Source organism: Triticum aestivum, chromosome 1D, assembly GCF_018294505.1.
Source record: "Triticum aestivum cultivar Chinese Spring chromosome 1D, IWGSC CS RefSeq v2.1, whole genome shotgun sequence".
NCBI classification, from domain to species: domain Eukaryota; kingdom Viridiplantae; phylum Streptophyta; class Magnoliopsida; order Poales; family Poaceae; genus Triticum; species Triticum aestivum.
In genome coordinates this window covers 288463746-288484044 of record NC_057796.1, presented here as the reverse complement: position 1 = coordinate 288484044, position 20299 = coordinate 288463746, and positions in this window count along the sequence as shown.

Here is a 20299-nt window from a genome sequence, read left to right as displayed (position 1 = left end):
CTCGGTCCCTCATCCTCCTTGTCGGCTTCGCCTTCCTGTGCGAGGCTATGGTGGGCATTGCCCCATCCGTCACCTTTTTTCGCCATTTCTTCTTACCCCACCTGGTCGACGACCGCCAGCGCTCGGGATGCGTGGCGTTCCAGGCCGTGGCAGCGATAGCTGGCTCGAGCATCGACTTCATGCTCCTCTCGGATGTGAAGGGATTCCGGAAGCAGTGGGTGTATGTGGACGCCGGCACGCACATCCCCCTGCTACTGCTTCCGCGAGCGCCAACGGCACCCTACTCCGGCTAGGGGCACGTGAAGCTTGTCGACCGTCGGCTCGCCCATGTCTGGTCCAGGCTGGCCAAGTTGAAGAATTCCGGGGTGATGGCGCTGATGGTGGTGAAGGAGTTCGTCCGGCGGCGCATCGCCCCGCTGCAGTGCCATTCTCGCCCAATGTGGACCTTCATCGGCCCCAAGGACCCCATAAGGCTTCAGGTGCCTTCAATCCACTCCAAGACACTACGCGCGATGCTCCTGCTCTTGACGGGCAACCCAGCACCGGCCGCGCTCCTGGAGGATGGCTGCCTCTTGTGGCACTGCTCGAACAAAGAGGACTTCGTGACGCAGATTCCCCTCTTTGATGAGTGGGGGTTACGCCCGGGGGGCCTTGAAGGTCCTCGCGAGAATCCCATTTTCGTGGCTCCTTTGCTCATCGACCCTGCGACGCGTGCCCCGGATGTGGATGCAGGGGGGGCGAACGCCACCGGGTTCCGCTGGGGAGCGGGTGTCGTCAGGTGCTCCCGAGCAGCCGCTCCTGAAGTTTCGACGAGCGCTCTCGAGGGGGCCGCTGGAGAGCTGGTGCGACCCGACGCTCCTGAGGCAGCCGCCCCCGAAGCTCGGGCAAGTGGTCCTGAGGTGGCGGCTGGCGAGTAGGTGTGGCCCGATGCTCCTAATGCTGCTGTCTTGGAAGCCCCATCAAGCGCCCCAGCTGCTAAGGGCCATGCCCCGAACCTCAGCCCGCTTCGCCTGAACCTTGAAGCACTCCGCAAGAGGAAAGGACTCCCGAGCTACAGTGGTGACGCTTACCGGCCGCTGAAGAAGAGGAAGTACATAGCTATAGATGAGTAAGTACCTTACCTTTGTGGTTTTCTGCGTGTCGCATCCTTTCCTGACCCTAGCTCCTCAGTAACCCTTCGGCTGCGGCGGCAAAACCTCCTGGGAAGCGACCCCAGAGGTCCTTGGTCCGCTCATGATTCCGAGTTCCCCGCGCCAAACACCTGCGCGAGGTGCGGGGCCGGTCCACGAGGCGGGAGCGCTGCTGGGAGGCCGTGAGCCTGTGCTCCCAGCATCCTTCCCTCGCGGTCACTCCTGGATCGTAGGAAGCGTGCCGAGGGCCCCTCCATTGGTCATCGCCGGTGGCCGGGCAACCCCAGCATCTTCGAACGGCGAGGCCGTGCTGCCCAGCACCTTCGCCGAGACCTGGGAAGTAGCTAGGGAAATGCCGGCCACCAGCCCCCTACCGGAGATGGGTGAGCCACTCTGCTCCTCTTCAATAGCCCCCGCGTGGAGGAAGGGCTTGGCCATGCGATGGAGCTTGCGCGCGGGTGCAGCGCTGTCCGTCATGATCTTTTCCAGGAGGCGATGAATTTTGGATTTCGGGTTTCACAGACCCTTGAGAGGTTCGAACTCTCAGGTGCGTTCGAAGAACTCAACCTCCCCAGTCCGCCAACACACCAATCTTACAGCCTAGCTCGATGAACTGGAAGGAAACGGGACACAACAGTTTACCCAGGTTCGGGCCACCTTGCGGTCTAAAACCCCACTCCTGCTTTGGTCGTGGATTGGCCTCGAGGGGCTGAGGATGAACTAGTACAGGAGGACAACAACCTCAGGAGGAGGAGTGTTCTTGGGCTCGAGTGAGCTGGTGGGTGTGTGGACAGAATGGATCCGATCCTGTCCGTTGTGAGGATGGAATGGACCCGATCCTATCCCCCTCTATGGTGGTGGCTAAGTCCTATTTATAGTGGCCTTGGTCCTCTTCCCAAATGAAAGGCAGGCAGGGATCCCACAACGGCCAAATTCTAAGGGAGACAACTAGTACACATTATCCTGACAAAAGTAGTCTTCGCCTGCAAAAGCCTCTGTTCATGATGCCGTGGTGGGTTCGGTGATGACCTCCGTCCTGCCGTCCTGGCGGTCTTGGTCTTGTTGCACAGGAATGAAAACCTTTGGCTGATTCCTCGGGACTCCGCGCCTGCGCTTGCCTCCTTAGCACCAAAGAGGAAACTGGTACACTGCACTCGCTGGCGTCTGCCTGGCCTTGGTTGTCATGGCTCATGTCATCCGGATCTCGCGAGGTGAGGCTTTCATAGAAATCTCCGCTCCTCAGGAGCCGGCCTGAGGAGGCCGCTCCTCGTGGAGGTCTTGGTGTTGTCTGCCTCGCGAGGCTTGGCCCCTCATGAGGGTCTTTGAGTTGTTGATGTTGAAGCTGGGCCATACTAGGCCGTCGATGAAGCCTTGTCGTGGGCTGCAGGCAGGCAGGTCTGGGTGCCCCAGTTCCCAGAACACTGACAGTAGCCCCTGGGCCCAAGGCGCGCACGGACATGCCTTCGAGGCGAAGCCAAAGGGCAAGTTCGGAGCGCCTCAGGCCCTAACCATCGCAGCCCTGGTCGACGTGTGGCAATTGATGGGACGTGGGCGTCCCCACTTCCCCAGGCTGCCTCGATAAGTGCCAGGCTTGGCGGCCGCCTGTTGCTAACGCACCTTTGCCATCATTGCTCGCCATGCTTTCCCTTAGCTCCTCCTTCTTCCTGAGAACCCACGGCTCTTCTCCCAGATTCGACACGGGCGCCGGTCTTCTTTTGCCGCCATGGCTCCTCGGCTGAAGAAGAGGGGGAAGGCCTGTGCTCTGGCCGAATATCAGCCAGTCTTGGAGCCTGCTCTTGAGAGGTCGACGGTGATCAATCAAGAGGGGCTGGCCAAGATCCGCCCGGCCCTTCCCGCTGACTCCAGTGAGTGGAAGGCGACGATGGCCTGGCCCGCCTCCCGGGCTATGATCGACATGGAAGTCACCGAGATCCCCATCCGTCTCCACGCTCTCTTGGCTGGCCTGATCCCTCCTTTCTCTGATTTCTTCAATGCCATAATCTCCCATTACCAGATTCAAGCGCTGCATCTGGATCCCCAATCCATCATCCTCCTCGCTGTCTTCGCCTTCCTTTGTGAGGCTATGGTGGGCATTGCCCCTTCCGTTGCCTTGTTTCGCCATTTCTTCTCGCTTCACCTGGTCGACGCCCGCTAGTGCTCGGGGTGCATGGCTTTCCAGGCCATGGCGGCGACGGCTGGCTCGGGCATCAACTTCATGCTCCGCCCAAATGTGAAGGGGTTCCAGAAGGAGTGGGTGTATGTGGATGTCGGCGTGCGCAACTCCTTGCTCCTGCTCTCGCTAGTACCGGCGATACCCAGCTTCGGCTGGGGGCACGTGAAGCTTGTTGACCGTCGGCTTGCCCATGTCTGGTTCAGGTTGACCAGGTTGAAGAAGGTCGGGGTGACGGCGCCGATGGTGGTGAAGGAATTCGTCCGGTGGTGCATCGCTCCGCTCGAGCGCCATTCTCGCCCAATGTGGGCGGTCACCGGTGGCAAGGACCCCATGAGGCTCCAGGTGCCCGCGCTTCCTTCCAAGACGCTGCGTGCGGTGCTCGAGCTTCCGACGGGTGATCCAACGCCAGCCGCACTTCCAGAGGAGGGCTGTCTCCTGTACCAATGCTCGAACAAGAAGGACTTCGTGAGGCAGATGCCCCTTTTTGATGAGTGGGGGCTGCGTGCGGAGGGCCTTTAAGGTCCTCGCGAAAACCCCATCTTGTGGCTCCCATGCTCGTCGACCCTGCGGCGTGCACCTTGGATGTGGATGCAAGGGGGCGAACGCCACCGGGTACCGCTGGGGCAACTGCTGGGGAGCGGGTGTCGCCAGGTGCTCCCAAGGTGTTCGCTCCCGAAGTTCTGGCGAGCGCTCCTGAGGAGGTCACCGGAGAGCTGGTGCGACCCGACGCTCCTGAGGCAACTGCCCCAAAGCTTGGGCGAGCGGTCCTGAGGTAGCGGCTGGTGGGCAGGTGCGACCTGGTGCCCCTGAGGCCGCCGCCAAAGAAACCCCGCCGGGCCCCTCGGCTGCTGAGAGTCGCGCCTCGAATCTCAGCCAGCTTCGCCTGAACCTTGAAGCACTCCACAAAAGGAAAGGGCCTCTGAGCTACAGTGGTGATGCCTACCGGCCGCTGAAGGAAAGGAAGTACATAGACGTAGACGAGTAAGTACCTTACCTTCGTGATTTCCTGCGTATCGCGTTCTTTCCTGACAATGGCTCCTCAGGATCCCTTCGGCTATGGTGATGAACTCTCCTGGGAAGCAACCTCTAGAAGTCCTTGGCCCGCTCTCGATTCCGAGCCCCCCGCGCGAGGTACGGGGCCGGTCCGAGAGGCGGATGTGCCGCTGAGGGGCCGTGAGCCTGTGCTTCCAGCATCCTTCCTTCGCGGTCTTGCCTGGGGCGTAGGAGGCGTGCCGAGGGCTCCTCCATTGGTCAGCACCGGTGGCTGGGTGATCCCGGCGTCGGCTCTGTCTTCGAGCAGTGAGACCGCGCTGCCCAGCACCTTTCCCGAGGCCCGGAGAGCGGCCGGGAAGGCACCGCCTCCAGGCCCCTGCCAGAAGCAGGTGAGCCACTCTGAGCCCCTCCGACAGCCCCCAACGTGAAGGATGGGCTTGGCCGTGCACTGGAGCTCATGCGCGGGCACGGCGCCGTCCGCCATGAGCTTTTCCGGGAGGCGATGGGTTTGTTGACTTAGCTTGGAGAAGAGCTTGCCAACGTCGACGCCCGCCTCAAGACGGAGGACCTTCGCTGGCGCACGAGTGACACCAGTTGAAGGTCGCCATCAACCTCGGGCATCTTCAGCATGAGCGCACCAGCGCAAGTGCCGCGGTATCCCTTGCAACCTCTCGCGAGGCTCGTGGCCGTGCCCTAGAGGAGACTAGGGCCGGCGACCACCGTTGTGAGGTGGCTGAGGAGCGGGAGCATCAGCTCCAAGCTTTGAACGCCGCCCTTGAGCAGCAGATCAAAGCGTGCAGGGCCGCCCTGGCTGCATCACTAAGTGAGGTCCCTTCCGATGAGAAAGAGGTCCAGGAACGCAATGAGACGCTAGCGCTGGAGGTGTTGGAGCGCAGCCTGGAGCTTGAGCGGTTGGAGGTGAGGGAGCACCAGGTAGCCACGGCTGAGGACGCCGTCACCGCACGGGAGGCCAAGATCCAGGAGGAGGTTGACCAGAGGGTGGCAAATGCTTGCATGGCTCTCACCGACGAGTACCGCCTGAAGTTAGAGCTCCTAGAGGCTGAGGTCGAGGGCAGGACCGCCACCCTCAGGACAAAGCTGGATGAGGCGGAGCAGCGCAAGAGGGCCACCAAGGAAGCTCAGGCCTCTGCTCAAGCTGACTTGGCCTCCACTCGCGCCGACCTGTTCTCGCTTCAGCAGCAGGTTGATGACGCCGCATCTCTCGCAAAGAAGAAGGTGGACGAAGCATGCCGCCATCGGACGCTATAGCACGTGCGTTCCTTGATGCTCCAGGATCTCAGTGTCAGTGCCAACCGGGCGTGGGAACCATCTGCGAGGAGAGCGCCACTCACCCACACGAGGATCACGATGCCAGCCACCTTCGATTCTTCACCGAGATCATGACCCGTTTGGAGGACTGGGCCACGAGGGCTAGCGAGCTCATTGAAGTGAGAAGTCAGGGCCTTCTAGGGTGCGCGTTCTCACGTGTCTTCAGCCATCTCCTCAACCTCGACCCCCATTTTTACTTCAATGCCGCCATAGCCCCCGTGCCCAGGGTCATCCAGGACAACCTGGCGAACTGGGTGGACGACCACGTGGATGCCCTGGTCGTAGAGTTCGCTCCCGAGGATGACACGGTCGTGATCGCGGCCGAAGAAGGCGATGCGGATGACGATGATCAAGACGACGCCAGTGAAAGCGCGGGTGGAGTGGATGAAGACGAGGAGGACGACGCCGGAGGCAGCGCCTCCGGCTAGGCCTGCATTCCCCTTTGCCTTAATCTGCATGCAAAAACCTTCGGGCACAGCCCCGTGGGGCATGAAAGCATTTTTGATGGGGGCCCCTTATAATGTATGAAATGATGATATGCCTTTTAAAAATAGGATTTGGAATGTGCCGTCACGAGCCTGTGGGCTCCCGAGCAGAGTAGTTGTTGTAACTTATCTTGGTTCCGTAGGTCTTGAGCGATTCCTGAGGTCACGGAAGCGCCATCCTCCTGAGGTGAGCCCTCCGGGGCTCGCGAGGTTTTAAGTCTCCCGGGGAGCCTGCTGGCGCACCCAAGAGGGCCTCGCGAGGAGCCGATTGTCAGATCAAGGCAAGGAGTGCGCGCGATGATCCTGCGGTGGTTGCACTGCAACCCCATAGGGGGCCTTGGTATCTCTGGAACCAGCTTGAGCGTGCCTTGACACGCGCATACCAGGCCCAGCCCCCGCTCGCGGGGTGCTCGCGGGGGGGTGGGGGTTGTCGTGGTTCTAAGTCTGACAGTAGAATGGGGGGTAGATTAAGAGAGGCAATATCCTAGCTACGATGAGGTTGTGCACGCAAGATTTACGAGTTCAGGCCCTTCTCAGAGGAAGTGACAGCCCTACGTCTCCGGTGCCTGGAGGCTGGTCGATTGGATTGTGCGTGAAGTTACAGGGGGTGCGAACCCTTGTCCCAGAGGAGGGGGTGGCTTATATAGAGTGCGCCAGGACCCCAACCGTCCCCCGTTACATAGGGTTCAATGTACATAAAGATGGGACGTTACTGGTAACGTCAGCAATAAAGTCATATAAATGCGCATTAAGACTATGGAGTGAACGCCTGACCGTTGCCATCCAGAGTGACTTTAGATCTTCTGCACTCCGGGAGGTTTCTGATATGGTCGAATGATTATATCTCTGTCGAGTGGAACTGTTGGTCGAGTGGGTTGCACCTTGAGGTGATTTTAGTCAGTAGATGTTGTAGTCCTTTGAATGTGTTTGACTGTAGGGCAGTGTCCTTGGGAAGGGTGTCTAGATCAGGTCTATTACCCTACCCTAGGTACATGTCATCGTCATTAGCCCTCGAATGGTTCAGAATCCGAGTGGAGATGGAGTTGAAGATGGTTCCGACCCAATTTTCGTGCTTCGGAAGCATTTTACTTGGATTGGTGAACCATGCAAAACTTCAACCTCATTTTCAGTCGCCTTGATCCATTCCGAGGTTGTCGGGTGAACTTTGCTGATAAGCTTCGAATGCCGATATGGTATAAAATCTTCGGCACGATCGACTGCCCTACCATTCCCGGATCTGACAAGATTCGAAATTTGGGGAAGCGCGCGGGACGGAGAGGACCGTAGTAAATGGGGCGGATTAGGCAGGAACGCCTCGATTCTCGCGCCACCTTTTTCGCCACGTACCAAGCGCGCAACTGTTGCGGGATTTGACAGGATTGCTTGGGCCCACGATTCAGCCACTCGGAGAATAGGCCCATATAAGGCGTCGGGGCTGGTGTATTTTGCACAGTGCGCTCCATTCTCCTTCCTCCTCCTCTGCTTCTCCATCGCTTCCGCCTCGACTCTCGACGCCGCCACCCAACCCGCGCAGCCTGCTGCGATGGCGAAGGACAAGACAGCGGCCCTAGAGCGTGCGAAGAAGGTGATGGCAAAGGCGAAGGGCAAGAAGACGAGCCGAGGAGGGTCGTCGTCGAGATCTGGCCTGCCGCCCGGCTGGATCCAGGGCGACTGGATTCGATCCATGATCCAGTAGGAGGATCTGGTTGAGGGGGAGGTCTGATTCCCCATGGTTCCTGGCGGCTTTCGAGGGACGAGACCGAGCTGCGTCCGCAGGATGGTGAGTGTGTCCTTCTTGCGACTCACGTCGACCGCAGTTTCTCTTTACCCCCCCATCCTTTCTTCCGGGGTTTTCTGAACTTTTTTGGAGCCCAACTTCACCACTTTTCTCCCAACACTATCACATACCTCGCTGCATTCGTGTCCATGTGTGAGAACTTTCTGGGTTGTTGACCGCACTGGGGTCTTTTCAAACACATTTTCACTTGTCCTTCCCAGTCTGGAAAAAAGGCTAATTCGAGTGATGAGAGGACGCATGTGATCCAGATGTGTGGAGGTCTAGGGATCCAGATGAGGGGTAAAAGCACTTTCCCCGCTATGATTCTTCCCGATTCAGTCAGAGGGTACCAGTCGACCTGGTTTTACTATAAGGACCAACCGACCCCTGGTCAGTCGACTGGCCTTCCTCCGTTTTCCATGGAGCGAGTTGAGAAGCCCTCTCCCTTGAAAGTGACTCCAGCTAAGAAAGTGGAGGTGAACATGTTGGTTGAGCGAGTAGTCCAACTTGTCTGCGACGGTGTGACTGGCATGGACTTGCTAGAAGTGTTTCTCAATCGACGCATCCAGCCACTCCAAGCTCGTGATCATCCAATGTGGATGTACTCGGGTATTGATGATAGCACTTGGATCCACTCGAAGGAAGTTGACGAGGAGACGGTGGCGCAATGGTTGCATGGCATCACTGGCAACAGGGACAACCCCAGGGGGTCCAGGAGAATTCCTCCACTCGACAATACCTACGAACCAGACAAGGTCTGACTCTTTACTTCTGAGTGCCTTCTTGTTCTGACATGTAATTGTCCTTGAAACTGACTGATATTCGCTCAACTCTGTGTCTTGCAGATTTACACTAAGATGTACTCGATGCCCAACGGGGAGCAGGAGCAGGAGCAACAGGAAGAGGCGAGCGGAGGTGATAGCGGCGACTGGTACTCTGACGGAGGAGGAGACGAGGAGAGTGAAGACTCAAGCAGTGGTGAGGAGGTCGACTCTCCACCTCACTCGGAAAGACGCTCCAAGAAGAGGCAAGACCCGGCAAGTGTTCTTGGCAAAGCGACTGCACCGACCGGACAGACTTCAAAGCGCACTCGGACATCTTCTCCTGTGCCAACTGAGAAGGCTCCGAAGCAGCCCAAAGTTACGCCATCAAAGCCTCGGAAGGCCTTGCCCAAGATCAAGGTGGACGTCCCCATCGCTTCTGGGCAATCATTGTGCTCGATCTCTTAGTTTTGCATAGTTTGACCCTCAGTCGACTTCCTCTCCTGTTTTGACCGAGTGGATTCTGAAATTTCTAGTGCTGCTACTTCTGGGACTTCCATGTACAAGGATGATGACAAGGAGATGGAAGACGCGGTCACATCCAAAGCGGGTATGACTCCTACCATCTTGACTTCACTTTGTCGATTACTTTCATGGTCGACTGAATTCCTGCGGTTGATTCTTTTGCAGCTTCGCAGAATGTTATCGAGCTTCCAGACGATGATGAAGATGAGCCACAGAAGCCTACGGGAAGGAGGAGCAGAACCTCAAGCAGGAGGGTACCAGCTAGCAGGGCGCCCCAGTCGATGTCGGCGATAGAACCAGCGATCCAGCAGTTCGGAGACCTTAACCGAGCTTCTGTTACTTTTGCGATTCCCTTGTCGAGTGAACGTCCTTCAGGGCCGACTGCACAGGCCCCTGCTTCATCTGCACAACTCCATGCCTCAAACTCTCACGCTGCTGCAGCTGATCCACCATCTCCACTTTTCACTGCCCATCATGTCCCAGAGGACCAAGTGAGCGCTGCCAACGAAGCCATACGCCAGGCAGGCCTTATGATGGAGCAGATGAAGGTGGTGCGCGAGGCCAGTCAAGCTGCCTATGACGCCAGCTCAGCACTCCAGACTAATGTCCAGGTTAGCTGATTTCCGACTGATCTTCTAGCTTGACGCTTGTTCTGTTAGGATATGCTACCTGAAAATCTTTATTGTGCATCTATTTATCAGCCTGCACTTTGCATCTGTACACCCACTGGGTGTTTCAATTTTCGCTGAGTAGTTTTTCCACTTGAGCCAACTAGGTTGTGTCGATTGTGTCTTTGAACTAGTGGGGGCACGCAGAGTGCACCCACTAGGTGTAGTCCCCGAGACCACAGTCGAATGTGTGATTCGGCGGGGGTCTTGATAAAAATATCTCTTTTCAGTTCTTCCACTCGGGCTAGACAGGTCTTGGTCGAGTGAAATCCGGACCAGTGGGGGCACGCTGAGTGCACCCACTAGGTGTAGTCCCCGAGACCGCAGTCTACTACGGGCAGTCGACTGTGGTCTGAGAATGACTGTTGCTCTTTTCGCTTTTTTCGACTGAACGGACCAAGTCGATTGGAAAGCCGAACCAGTGGGGGCACGCTAAGTGCACCCACTGGGTGTAGTCCCCGAGACTACTGTTGAATGTTTGATTCGGCAGTAGTCTTAGAACTCTTAGAACTTGAACTTTATTGCTCGAAAGCAACCAAACTTTGTTTCTGTCGACTGACTGTTCACTGGCCGCAGAGATCTTGTGAGCTTGGAGCTTGGTTTGCTGACTTGGAGCAGAAGCAGATCTAGCTCAATCTTGATCTGGAGTTGGCCAAGGAGAACTTGCAGAAGGCCAAGGATGATGTTGCTGGTATGGAAAACTTTGTGGACTGATTCTCTTGCCATCTTTCCCCTCTTTTTTCTGACCCGAATGTTATTTTTAGAACAAATGAGTCAGGCTTTGAAGAAGAAGGATCTTGACCTTGCGGCCGCACAAAAAACGGCCAAAGAGAAAACAACACTTGCCGACCAGAAGCTGGCCTTAGTCGGAAGTTAGAAGAAGAAAATGCCAAGCTGAAGACTGCTCTTGATGAGGCCAATAAGGAGGTGACTCGGCTGAAGAAGGACAAGGGACCTTTGACCGACAAGGTTGGTGATCTCAGTCGGAGGAGAGACGAGCTGGAGACTTATCTGGGAGGACTCGCCAAGAAATTGTTCCTTATGCTTGAAGGTAGTTTCCCCTCCCGACTGATTTGCTATTGTCGACTCGTCCTAAATCTGTCGACTCACCATTCGTCTGTGTGTGCAGAGTTTTGCCAGAGCTTCGAGGAAGAGACTGGGCGAATTGAAACGATCTTGGGTCCCATCAACTCCCCCATTAAGGATGAAGCTGCCATGAATGTGTTCGACTTGAGTCTCGCCTTTCCAGCGCCATGGACTATCTTGCACGACTGAAAGTGGCGGTTTCACGGATTGATACCACCCTCTGGCCAAGGGAGACGTTCCAGAATGATCTTGAGTCTCTGATGACTCGACTTAACGAGATCCCTGGTCAAGTGCAGGAATGGAAGAAGTCGTCTGCTCGCTGTGGCGCTGACGTGGCTCTGTCTCTAGTTCGCCTCCACTGCAAAGAAGCTAAGGAAGAGAAGCTCACCGCGATCAAGGTTGCCAACACCAAGAGGCTTGACTTCCAGTCCTTCATGGAGACCTTTATTGCTGCTGCCACTCGCATAACAGACGGAATCGACCTGGACGAATTCGTCGAGCCTGCTAGCCCTCCTCCCGCGGAGTGAACAAACTTTTAAGCCCCGATTATATTTGCCTCAGTATGCCCAGTGGTTTTGTAATCCATTTAAACTCCTTCGGGCCTGATGCCCGAGTACTTTAATCCGCGGTCCGGAACCTTGTGGGATTTATCTGAATCTTGGTTTTGCTTTGAATATGTTTGTCTTCGTTTCTGAGTGGAGCTTGCATCTTCACTCGGAACAGGTTTTTGTACTTGTCATGTAGTTCCGAGGAGATGGTTGCGGATGACCTGCACCTCGTCGTCCTTGCGGATCGGGATGGAGCGCATGGTTCTGTCGAGTGGGTCATGGACAGGAGCACTAGGTGCTGTGCACAACCTGCACCTCGTCGTCCTTGCGGATCGGGATGAAGCGCACGTTGTACTTGTGGCGCAGCTCTGAGGAGAAGGTCGCAGACGACTTGCACCTCGTCGTCCTTGCGGATCGGTATGGAGCGTGTGGCCAAGTCTCCGAGCGAGAGAAATCGCTCTTCACTCAAAGCATGTTTTAACTTAGGCGAGTATGAGACTATAGCTAAGCCCCGAGTGAGAGGGTTGCTCTTCACCCGGTGGGATTTTTTCACACTTAGGCGAGTACGAAACTGCAGCTAAGCCCCCGAGTGAGAGGGTTGCTCTTCACTCGGTGGGATTTTTTCACACTTAGGCGAGTACGGAACTGCAGCTAAGCCCCCGAGTGAGAGGGTTGCTCTTCACTCGGTGGGAATTTTTTCAAACTTAGGCGAGTACGGAACTACAGCTAAGCCCCCGAGTGAGAGGGTTGCTCTTCACTCGGTAGGATTTTTTCAAACTTAGGTGAGTAAGGAATGCAGCTAAGCCCCCGAGTGAGAGGGTTGCTCTTAACTCGGTAGGATTTTTCAAACTTAGGCGAGTACGAAACTGCAGGTAAGCCCCCGAGTGAGAGGGTTGCTCTTCACTCGGTAGTAATTTTTCAAACTTAGGCGTGTACGGAACTGCAGCTAAGCCCCTGAGTGAGAGGGTTTCTCTTCACTCGGTAGGATTTTTTATAAACTTGGGCGAGTACGAAACTGCAGCTAAGCCCCCAAGTGAGAGGCTTGCTCTTCACTCGGTGGGATTTTTTCAAACTTAGGCGAGTACGGAACTGCAGCTAAGCCCCCGAGTGAGAGGGTTGCTCTTCACTCGGTAGGATTTTTCAAACTTAGGCAGATCGGGTTCGCGGCTAAGCCCCCAAGTGAGTGGCTTGCTCTTCACTCGGTGGGATTTTTCAAACTTAGGCGAATCAGGTTCGCGGCTAAGCCCCGAGTGAGAGGCTTGCTCTTCACTCAGTGTTTCTTTTTGAAACTTAGGTGAATTAGATTCGTAGCTAAGCCACCCACTGGGGGATTTGGTAAACAAACTGGAAGGTAATTCTTATTACATCTCAACAGTCTGAACGCTTAAGTATAAAAGTGGCGGAGCAGCTCCGCGTTCCAAGCGCGTGGCTCGTCTTTCTTGTGTTCCACATCGTACAAGTGGTACGCTCTATTGTGGAGCACCTTGGTGATGATGAAGGGGCCTTCCCAACTGGGAGCAAGCTTGTGAGGCTGTTGCTAATCCACTCGAAGCACGAGGTCTCCTTCCTGAAATGCTCGACCTCTCATGTTTCTAGCATGGAATCGACAGAGGTCTTGCTGATAAATGGTCGACCTGATCAGGGCCATCTCTCTTTCCTCTTCCAGAAGATCCACAGCATCTTGCCGGGCTTGTTCTGCTTCTGAGAAAAGTTCTACTCGTGGAGCATTGTGGAGTAAATCGGACGGTAGCACAGCTTCAGCTCGATAGACCATGAAGAAGGGAGTCCGACCAGTCGACCGATTCGGCGTTGTTCTTACACCCCACAACACTGATGGTAACTCGTCCACCCAGGCACCTGCTGCGTGGTTGAGGTCAGGCATCAACCTGGGCTTCAGCCCTTGGAGGATCAAACCATTTGCCCTTTCTGCTTGCCCAATCGACTGTGGGTGAGCGACTGAAGCATAGTCGACCCGAGTGCCTTGGGAAGCACAGAAAGCTCTGAACGCATCTGAATCAAAGTTTGAACCATTGTCCGTGATGATGCTGTGCGGGACCCCATATCTGAATGTTAACTCTCTAATGAAGCTAATGGCGGTGCTTGAGTCGAGGTTTTTGATGGGTTTGGCTTCAATCCACTTAGTGAACTTGTCGACTGCAACAAGCAGATGAGTGAAGCCACTCCTGCCAGTCCTCAAAGGTCCAACCATATCCAATCCCCAAACTGCAAAGGGACAGACGAGTGGAATGGTCTTCCGGGCTGATGCAGGCTTGTGAGACATGTTGGAGTAGAACTAACAGCCTTCACACTTGTCGACTATGTATTTTGCCATTTCATTCGCTCGCGGCCAATAGAATCCCGCTCGGTATGTTTTGGCCACAATGGTCCAAGAGGACGCATGGTGACCATAGGTCCCCGAGTGGATGTCGTTGAGAATCATTCGACCTTCTTCTGGCGTGATGCACCGCTGAGCAGCTCCAGTAACACTCTCTTTGTAAAGTTGTCCACCTATTATCGTGAAGGCTTTGGATCGACGGACAATCTAACGTGCTTCATCTTCCTCTTCTGGAAGCTCTTTCCTGAGAATATATGCAATATACGATACTGTCCAATCAGGAATGACGACCAAAACCTCCATGATTAAGTCGACTACGGCTGGGATTTCAACTTCAGTCGGATCAGTAGAACTCTTAGGCTGCGGGGGCTCTTCTGTGAAGGGATCCTCTTGAACTGATGGTGTGTGAAGATGCTCCAAGAACACATTGCTGGGAGTGGGCTCCCGCTTGGAACCTATCTTTGCCAGGTCATCAGCTGCTTGGTTCTTCAGTCGGGGAATGTGGTGGAGCTCTAGCCCTTCAAACTTCTTTTCTAACTTTCTCACTGCATTGCAATAGCCAGTCATAGCTGGGCTCCTGATGTCCCACTCCTTCATCACTTGATTGACCACCAAATCTGAGTCGCCGTAGACCATTAGGCGATGGACGCTAAGTGAAATGGCCATACGCAACCCATACAGAAGTGCCTCATATTCAGCTTCATTGTTGGAGGAATCAAAGTGAATCTGGAGAACGTAACTGAGTTTGTCGCCTCGCGGGGATACCAGGACTACTCCAGCACCAGAACCATTCAGCATCTTGGATCCATCAAAGAACATAGTCCAATGTTCCGAGTGAATGTGAGTCGGTTGCTGCTGCTCAATCCACTCGACGAGGAAATCTGCTATTGCTTGGGACTTGATTGCTTTCCTTGCCTCAAACTTGATATCCAACGGAAGGAGTTCAATCGCCCACTTTGCCACTCGACCAGTTGCGTCTCTGTTGTTCAGAATTTATGACAATGGAGCATCGCTGACGAGTGTGATCGAATGATCTGAGAAATAATGTGCAACCTTCTTCGTGGTCAAGTAAATTCCATAGACAAGCTTCTGGTAATGCGGATATCTCTGCTTGGATGGAGTTAAGACTTCAGAAATACAGTATACTGGGTGCTGAACCTTGTAGGCTTTACCTTCTTCTTCCCGCTCGACCGTGAGTACCATACTGACAACTTATCCAGTGGCTGCAATATAAAGCAGTAAAGGCTCTTTGTTGATTGGAGCAGCGAGCACCGGCTGGGTGGAAAGCAGGGTTTTGAGATCTGCAAACACTGCGTCAGCTTCAGGAGTCCACTCGAACTTATCAGATTTCTTCATCAATCGGTAAAGAGGCAATGCCTTTTCACCGAGACGAGAGATGAATCGACTCAAAGTGGCCAAAAAACCAGTAAGCTTCTGAATGTCGTGAACACGCACATGGCGTTTCATTCGGAGTATTGCACCAACTTTCTCTGGGTTTGCATCGATTCCACGTTCGAAAACGAGGAAACCGAGTAACTTTCCACCTGGAACCCCGAATGCACACTTTGACGGATTAAGCTTGATATCATATCTCCTTAGATTGGCAAAGGTTTCAGCGAGGCCAGTCAGCAGGTCGGAACCTTTACGTGACTTAACCACGATGTCATCCATGTATGCTTCCACATTCCGACTGATTTGAGTGAGCAGGCACTTCTGTATCATGTGCATGAATGTGGCACCAGCATTCTTGAGACCAAAGGGCATAATAACATAGCAAAAGCACCCGAACGGGGTGATGAAAGCTGTTTCTATTTCATCGGATCCATATAGTCGGATGTGGTGGTACCCGGAATATGCGTCCAGAAAGGACAATCGCTCACATCTCGCAGTCGAGTTGACTATCTGATCAGTGCGGGGAAGAGGGAAATGATCTTTCGGGCAGGCCCGATTGATATGCTTGAAATCAATGGACATACGAAGTGAATCGTCCTTTTTGCGGACCATGACAACATTGGCGAGCCACTCGGAGTGGTAAATTTCGCGAATGAACTCAGCTGCCAGAAGCCGAGCCACCTCCTCGCCGATTGCCTTTCTCTTCTCCACGGTGGACTGACGGAGATGCTCTTTAACGGGTTTCGCTTTTGGATCGACTCGCAAATGATGCTCAGCCAGTCCCCTGGGTACACCCGGCATGTCAGAAGGTTTCCATGCAAAGATGTCCCAGTTCTCACGGAGGAACTGGATGAGCGCTTCTTCCTATTTGCTGTTGAGTGTTGTTGAAATATGAGTCGGAGCAGCATCGGGATCAGTCGGGTGAATGTGAACTGGCTTCGTTTCACCGGACGACTGAAATGCAGAATCTGAAGCAGGCTTCTTCGCATGTAACAAATCACTTGGATCTGCGTTCTTCTGATATTCTTGCATTTCCACCGCTGCCATCTATTCATCAGCAATTTTTGAGCCCTTCTGGAGGCACTCTTGTGCTCTCTGCCGATTACCAGTGACTGTGATCACACCCCTGGGGCCAGGCCTCTTCAGCTTAAGGTACGCGTAACATGGTCGAGCCATGAAACGATCGTACGCAGGTCTGCCTAGAATAGCATGATAAGCACTTTGAAAATCCACAACTTCAAATGTCAACTTCTCCTTACGGTAATTCTTTGAATCACCGAAAACCACGTCAAGAGTGATCTGGCCGAGTGAATCAGCTTTCTTTCCAGGGATGACACCGTGGAACCTCATGTTCCTTTCAGTAAGTTTGGACATCGGAATGCCCATCCTGTCGGCATTCTGGGAACAGGGGTCCCCAGACTTGCCTGCATGCGGCCCACGGCGTGGCTAAGCCAGCAGGCCGTACGGCCCATCTTCATCAACAAGGCATCCAAGACCCTCACGAGTGGCCAATCCTCGCGAGGCGGACGATGCAATACCTCCTCAGGAGTGGCCTAGTCAGGCAGGCTCACGAGGAGCGGAGATATCAAGGAGGGGCAAACCTCATGAGGCTCTCGTGACGTGAGCCGTGACGATCGGCGCCAGGCGGGCGCCAGGTGGGCGCCAGCGCGCGTAGCGTCCTTGTTTCCTCTTTGGTGCTAAGGAAGCAGGCGCAGGCGAGGAGTACCGAGGCATCAGGCAAACGTTGCTATATCGGTGCAACGAGACAAAGACCAGGAGGACGGCAAGACGAAGGTCATCGTGGAGCCCAAGACGGCATCACCACCAGAGCCTTTTCCAGGCGGAGACCGCTTTTGTCAAGATAGCTTGTACTAGCTGTCCCCCTTCAAATTTGCCCGCCGTTCTTGGCTCACTTCCCGCTCAATATTCGGGAAGAGGACCAGGGCCTATATAAGTAGAGCTAGCCACCACCGTAGGGGCATCGAGCAGTTCACCCAGCTCTCACCCGCTAAGTCACCAAGCACAGGAACACCCCAACCTCAGGAGGCTGTTCTTCCCACTGTACTGTTCATCATCAGCCCAAGAGGCAATCCACCACCCCCACACTGGAGTAGGGTATTACACCACAACGGTGGCCCGAACCAGTATAAATCCCGTGTCTCTTTGTGTTGTGAGTTCGTCGAGTTCGTCCACGAGATCTTAGCGAGCTAGGGCGTAGATCGGTAGGAGGGAAATACTTCGTGCACCCCAAAGTTCGAACCTTAAGGGTTTGCCGGAACCCCATATCCGACACATCCCTCTGAGTGTCTCAGCGTAGAGAATATTCAGACCACTGCCACCATCCATCAATACTTTGGTCAGTCGAGTGCCCCCAACAACTGGGTCGACTACCAATGCTTGCCGTCCTGGAGTGGCAACGTGTGCTGGGTGATCAGACTGGTCGAATGTGATTGCAGTTTGTGACCACTTCAAATATGTCGTCGTTGCCGGAGCAACCATGTTCACTTCTCTGTTGATGACTTTCAGTCGACTCTTGCTCTCGACATCAGCAAAAATTACCAAGGTGGAATTGACATTGGGGAAACCATCATCCTCCTCTTTGTCCTCATCCTTGTCGGATTCCTTTTCTTTCTCACTGGGTTGTTTCTCTCGGAACTGCTGGATAAGGAGTCGACACTGTCGAGTGGTATGCTTGGGGTAAATCAGGTTTCCCTCTTCATCCTTCTTGGTGTGTATATGACATGGTAAATCTAGCACATCATTTCCTGCCTGATCTTTTACCTTCTTGGGGATCCAGGGCCCCTTAGGTTTTTCCTTGAATTTTCCTTGGACTACGGTTGTAGTCTCACCAGGTCCTGCGGGTTCAACTTTGTGTTTCTGCTTCCAATTGGAATTACCTCCTCCAGTGTCCTGGCCGACTGGTTTGCTCTTGCCGCTGCGGAGTCGGTCTTCTTCTTCGCCATTAACGTACCGAGTGGCTATTTCCATCATTCGGGTCAGGGTCATGTCTCATGTCCGACCGAACTTCAGTTCAAGCTCTCGATACCGAACGCCCTCCTTGAAGGCGCAAACTGCTTGATGCTGAGACACATTCTCCACTATGTGATGCAAAGTGGTCCACCTCTGAATGTAATCTCTCAAGGTTTCATTCAGTTTTTGCACACAATGTTGTAATTCTGCCAACCCTCTAGGTCGTTTGCATATGCCCTCAAACGTTCTGACAAACACTCGGGCTAATTCTTCCCAGCTGAATATACTGCCTGGAGTCAACTGATTCAACCAAGCTCTAGCTAAACCTTCAAGCATCAGGGGGAGGTGCTTCATTGCCACCTCATCATTACCACCACAGATCTGTACAGCCACTCGATAATCTTCAAGCCAAGTGTCAGACTTCGACTCACCAGTGAACTTACTAACTCCAGTCGCCAACCTGAAGTTGGGAGGGATCTCTGCGGCTCTGATGGCTTTGCTAAAACACTCGGGACCAGAAACATGCACTCTGCTTCCGGTCGGGCGATCTCTGTCCTGCCTTTCTCTGTGTGCTTGATTTCTGTCGACTAAGCCTTGCACCAGAATTGACCTCGCATCAAATCCAGGCTCTCTGGGGTCGACTGGCATCCTCCGCTCCTCGCTGTACGGGCGCCTGTCATCATAATGCCGGGGCACATATGATCCGCCCCTCGTAGGGGGCGTAGGCACTCGACGGCGGTCATCACGACCGAGGCGATGATCATACTGCTCGTGGTTCCGACCCAAGTACTGCTCTTGGCGATGCCCACGTCCCTCACGCTGCGGAGGCGATCTAGGGCTGTGAGCCGAGTGGACTGTGTCAGCCACCACAGATCTGCTATTGATTCTGTGACGCGACTGAGATACTGCTGTGTTTTGCTCTCCTGCTGCCCGGAGCAGTGCCCGGATCTGCATCAAACCTCGTCCAGCCTCTGACTGGGAAGGCTGGATGGACTCTGCTATACGAGCTGCAGCTGTGAGATTCTAAATCGAAGTGCGGTATACCTGACGTTGAGGCGGGAACAATTGTCGCCGTCGACTGGACTCAGGGATCTGCTGTCGAGCGCGTTCGTCGAGTGCATGCTGAAGGTTCTCCAGTCGAGTGCTCTCAGCCAAAGTGGCCAGGCGCACAGCCTCCAAGGCCCGAGCCTCGAAGGTTTCTCCAATGATGGGAGTGTGGAGCGCCTCCACGTTGCGGCGGTGCAGTTCCTCCCTCTGCTGCAAAGAGAGGGCTTCGTAGTGGTATTCCTCGTGAACACGCGACGGATCGCCGCCGCCGTCACGACGAAAACCAGGCGGGTTGTGCATCGTGTCAACCATCAGGAATTCTGCCGTAGGGTCGCTGCTATCCCACTCGGACAAGGTCTCGACAGAGCCAGTCGACAGGTCGAACAGGCCATAGAGAGATTCGTCGGGCTCGATTGCCACAACTTGAGGGGTGGCCGACTGACGGGCCACCGCATGTTTCACCCACCACTGAAGCCGTGACCGACTGGATCGCTTGCGGCGGCGAACAGAGGGGAGCGAAGATGCCGCAGGAGCCGGCCGATATTGGGTCGACGGCTGTCGCAGAAGGACGCCGCGAATGCATGCGCTGAAGTGCGTCGCCCCACGGATGGGGAGCGCCTCGACGTCGAGGGGGGCCTCCTGGAGCCAGGCGGAGTCGTCAGCAACAAAGACGAGCGCGCCGAGACGGATCTCGCGGCCCTCAGCCAAACTACTGCCGGAAACCATGATGGTAGGAATCGGAAAAAGTTGCAACCTCACCAGAAAGTCGCTAAGACACCTGCCCCACGGTGGGCGCCAACTGTCGTGGTTCTAAGTCTGACAGTAGAATGGGGATAGATTAGGAGAGGCAAGATCCTAGCTACGATGAGGTTGTGCATGCAAGATTTATGAGTTCAGGCCCTTCTCATAGGAAGTAACAGTCCTACGTCTCGGTGCCCGGAGGCCGGTCGATTGGATTGTGCGTGAAGTTACAGGGGGTGCGAACCCTTGTCCTAAAGGAGGGGGTGGTTTATATAGAGTGCGCCAGGACCCCAGATATCCCCCGTTACATAGGGTTCAATGTACACAAAGATGGTATGC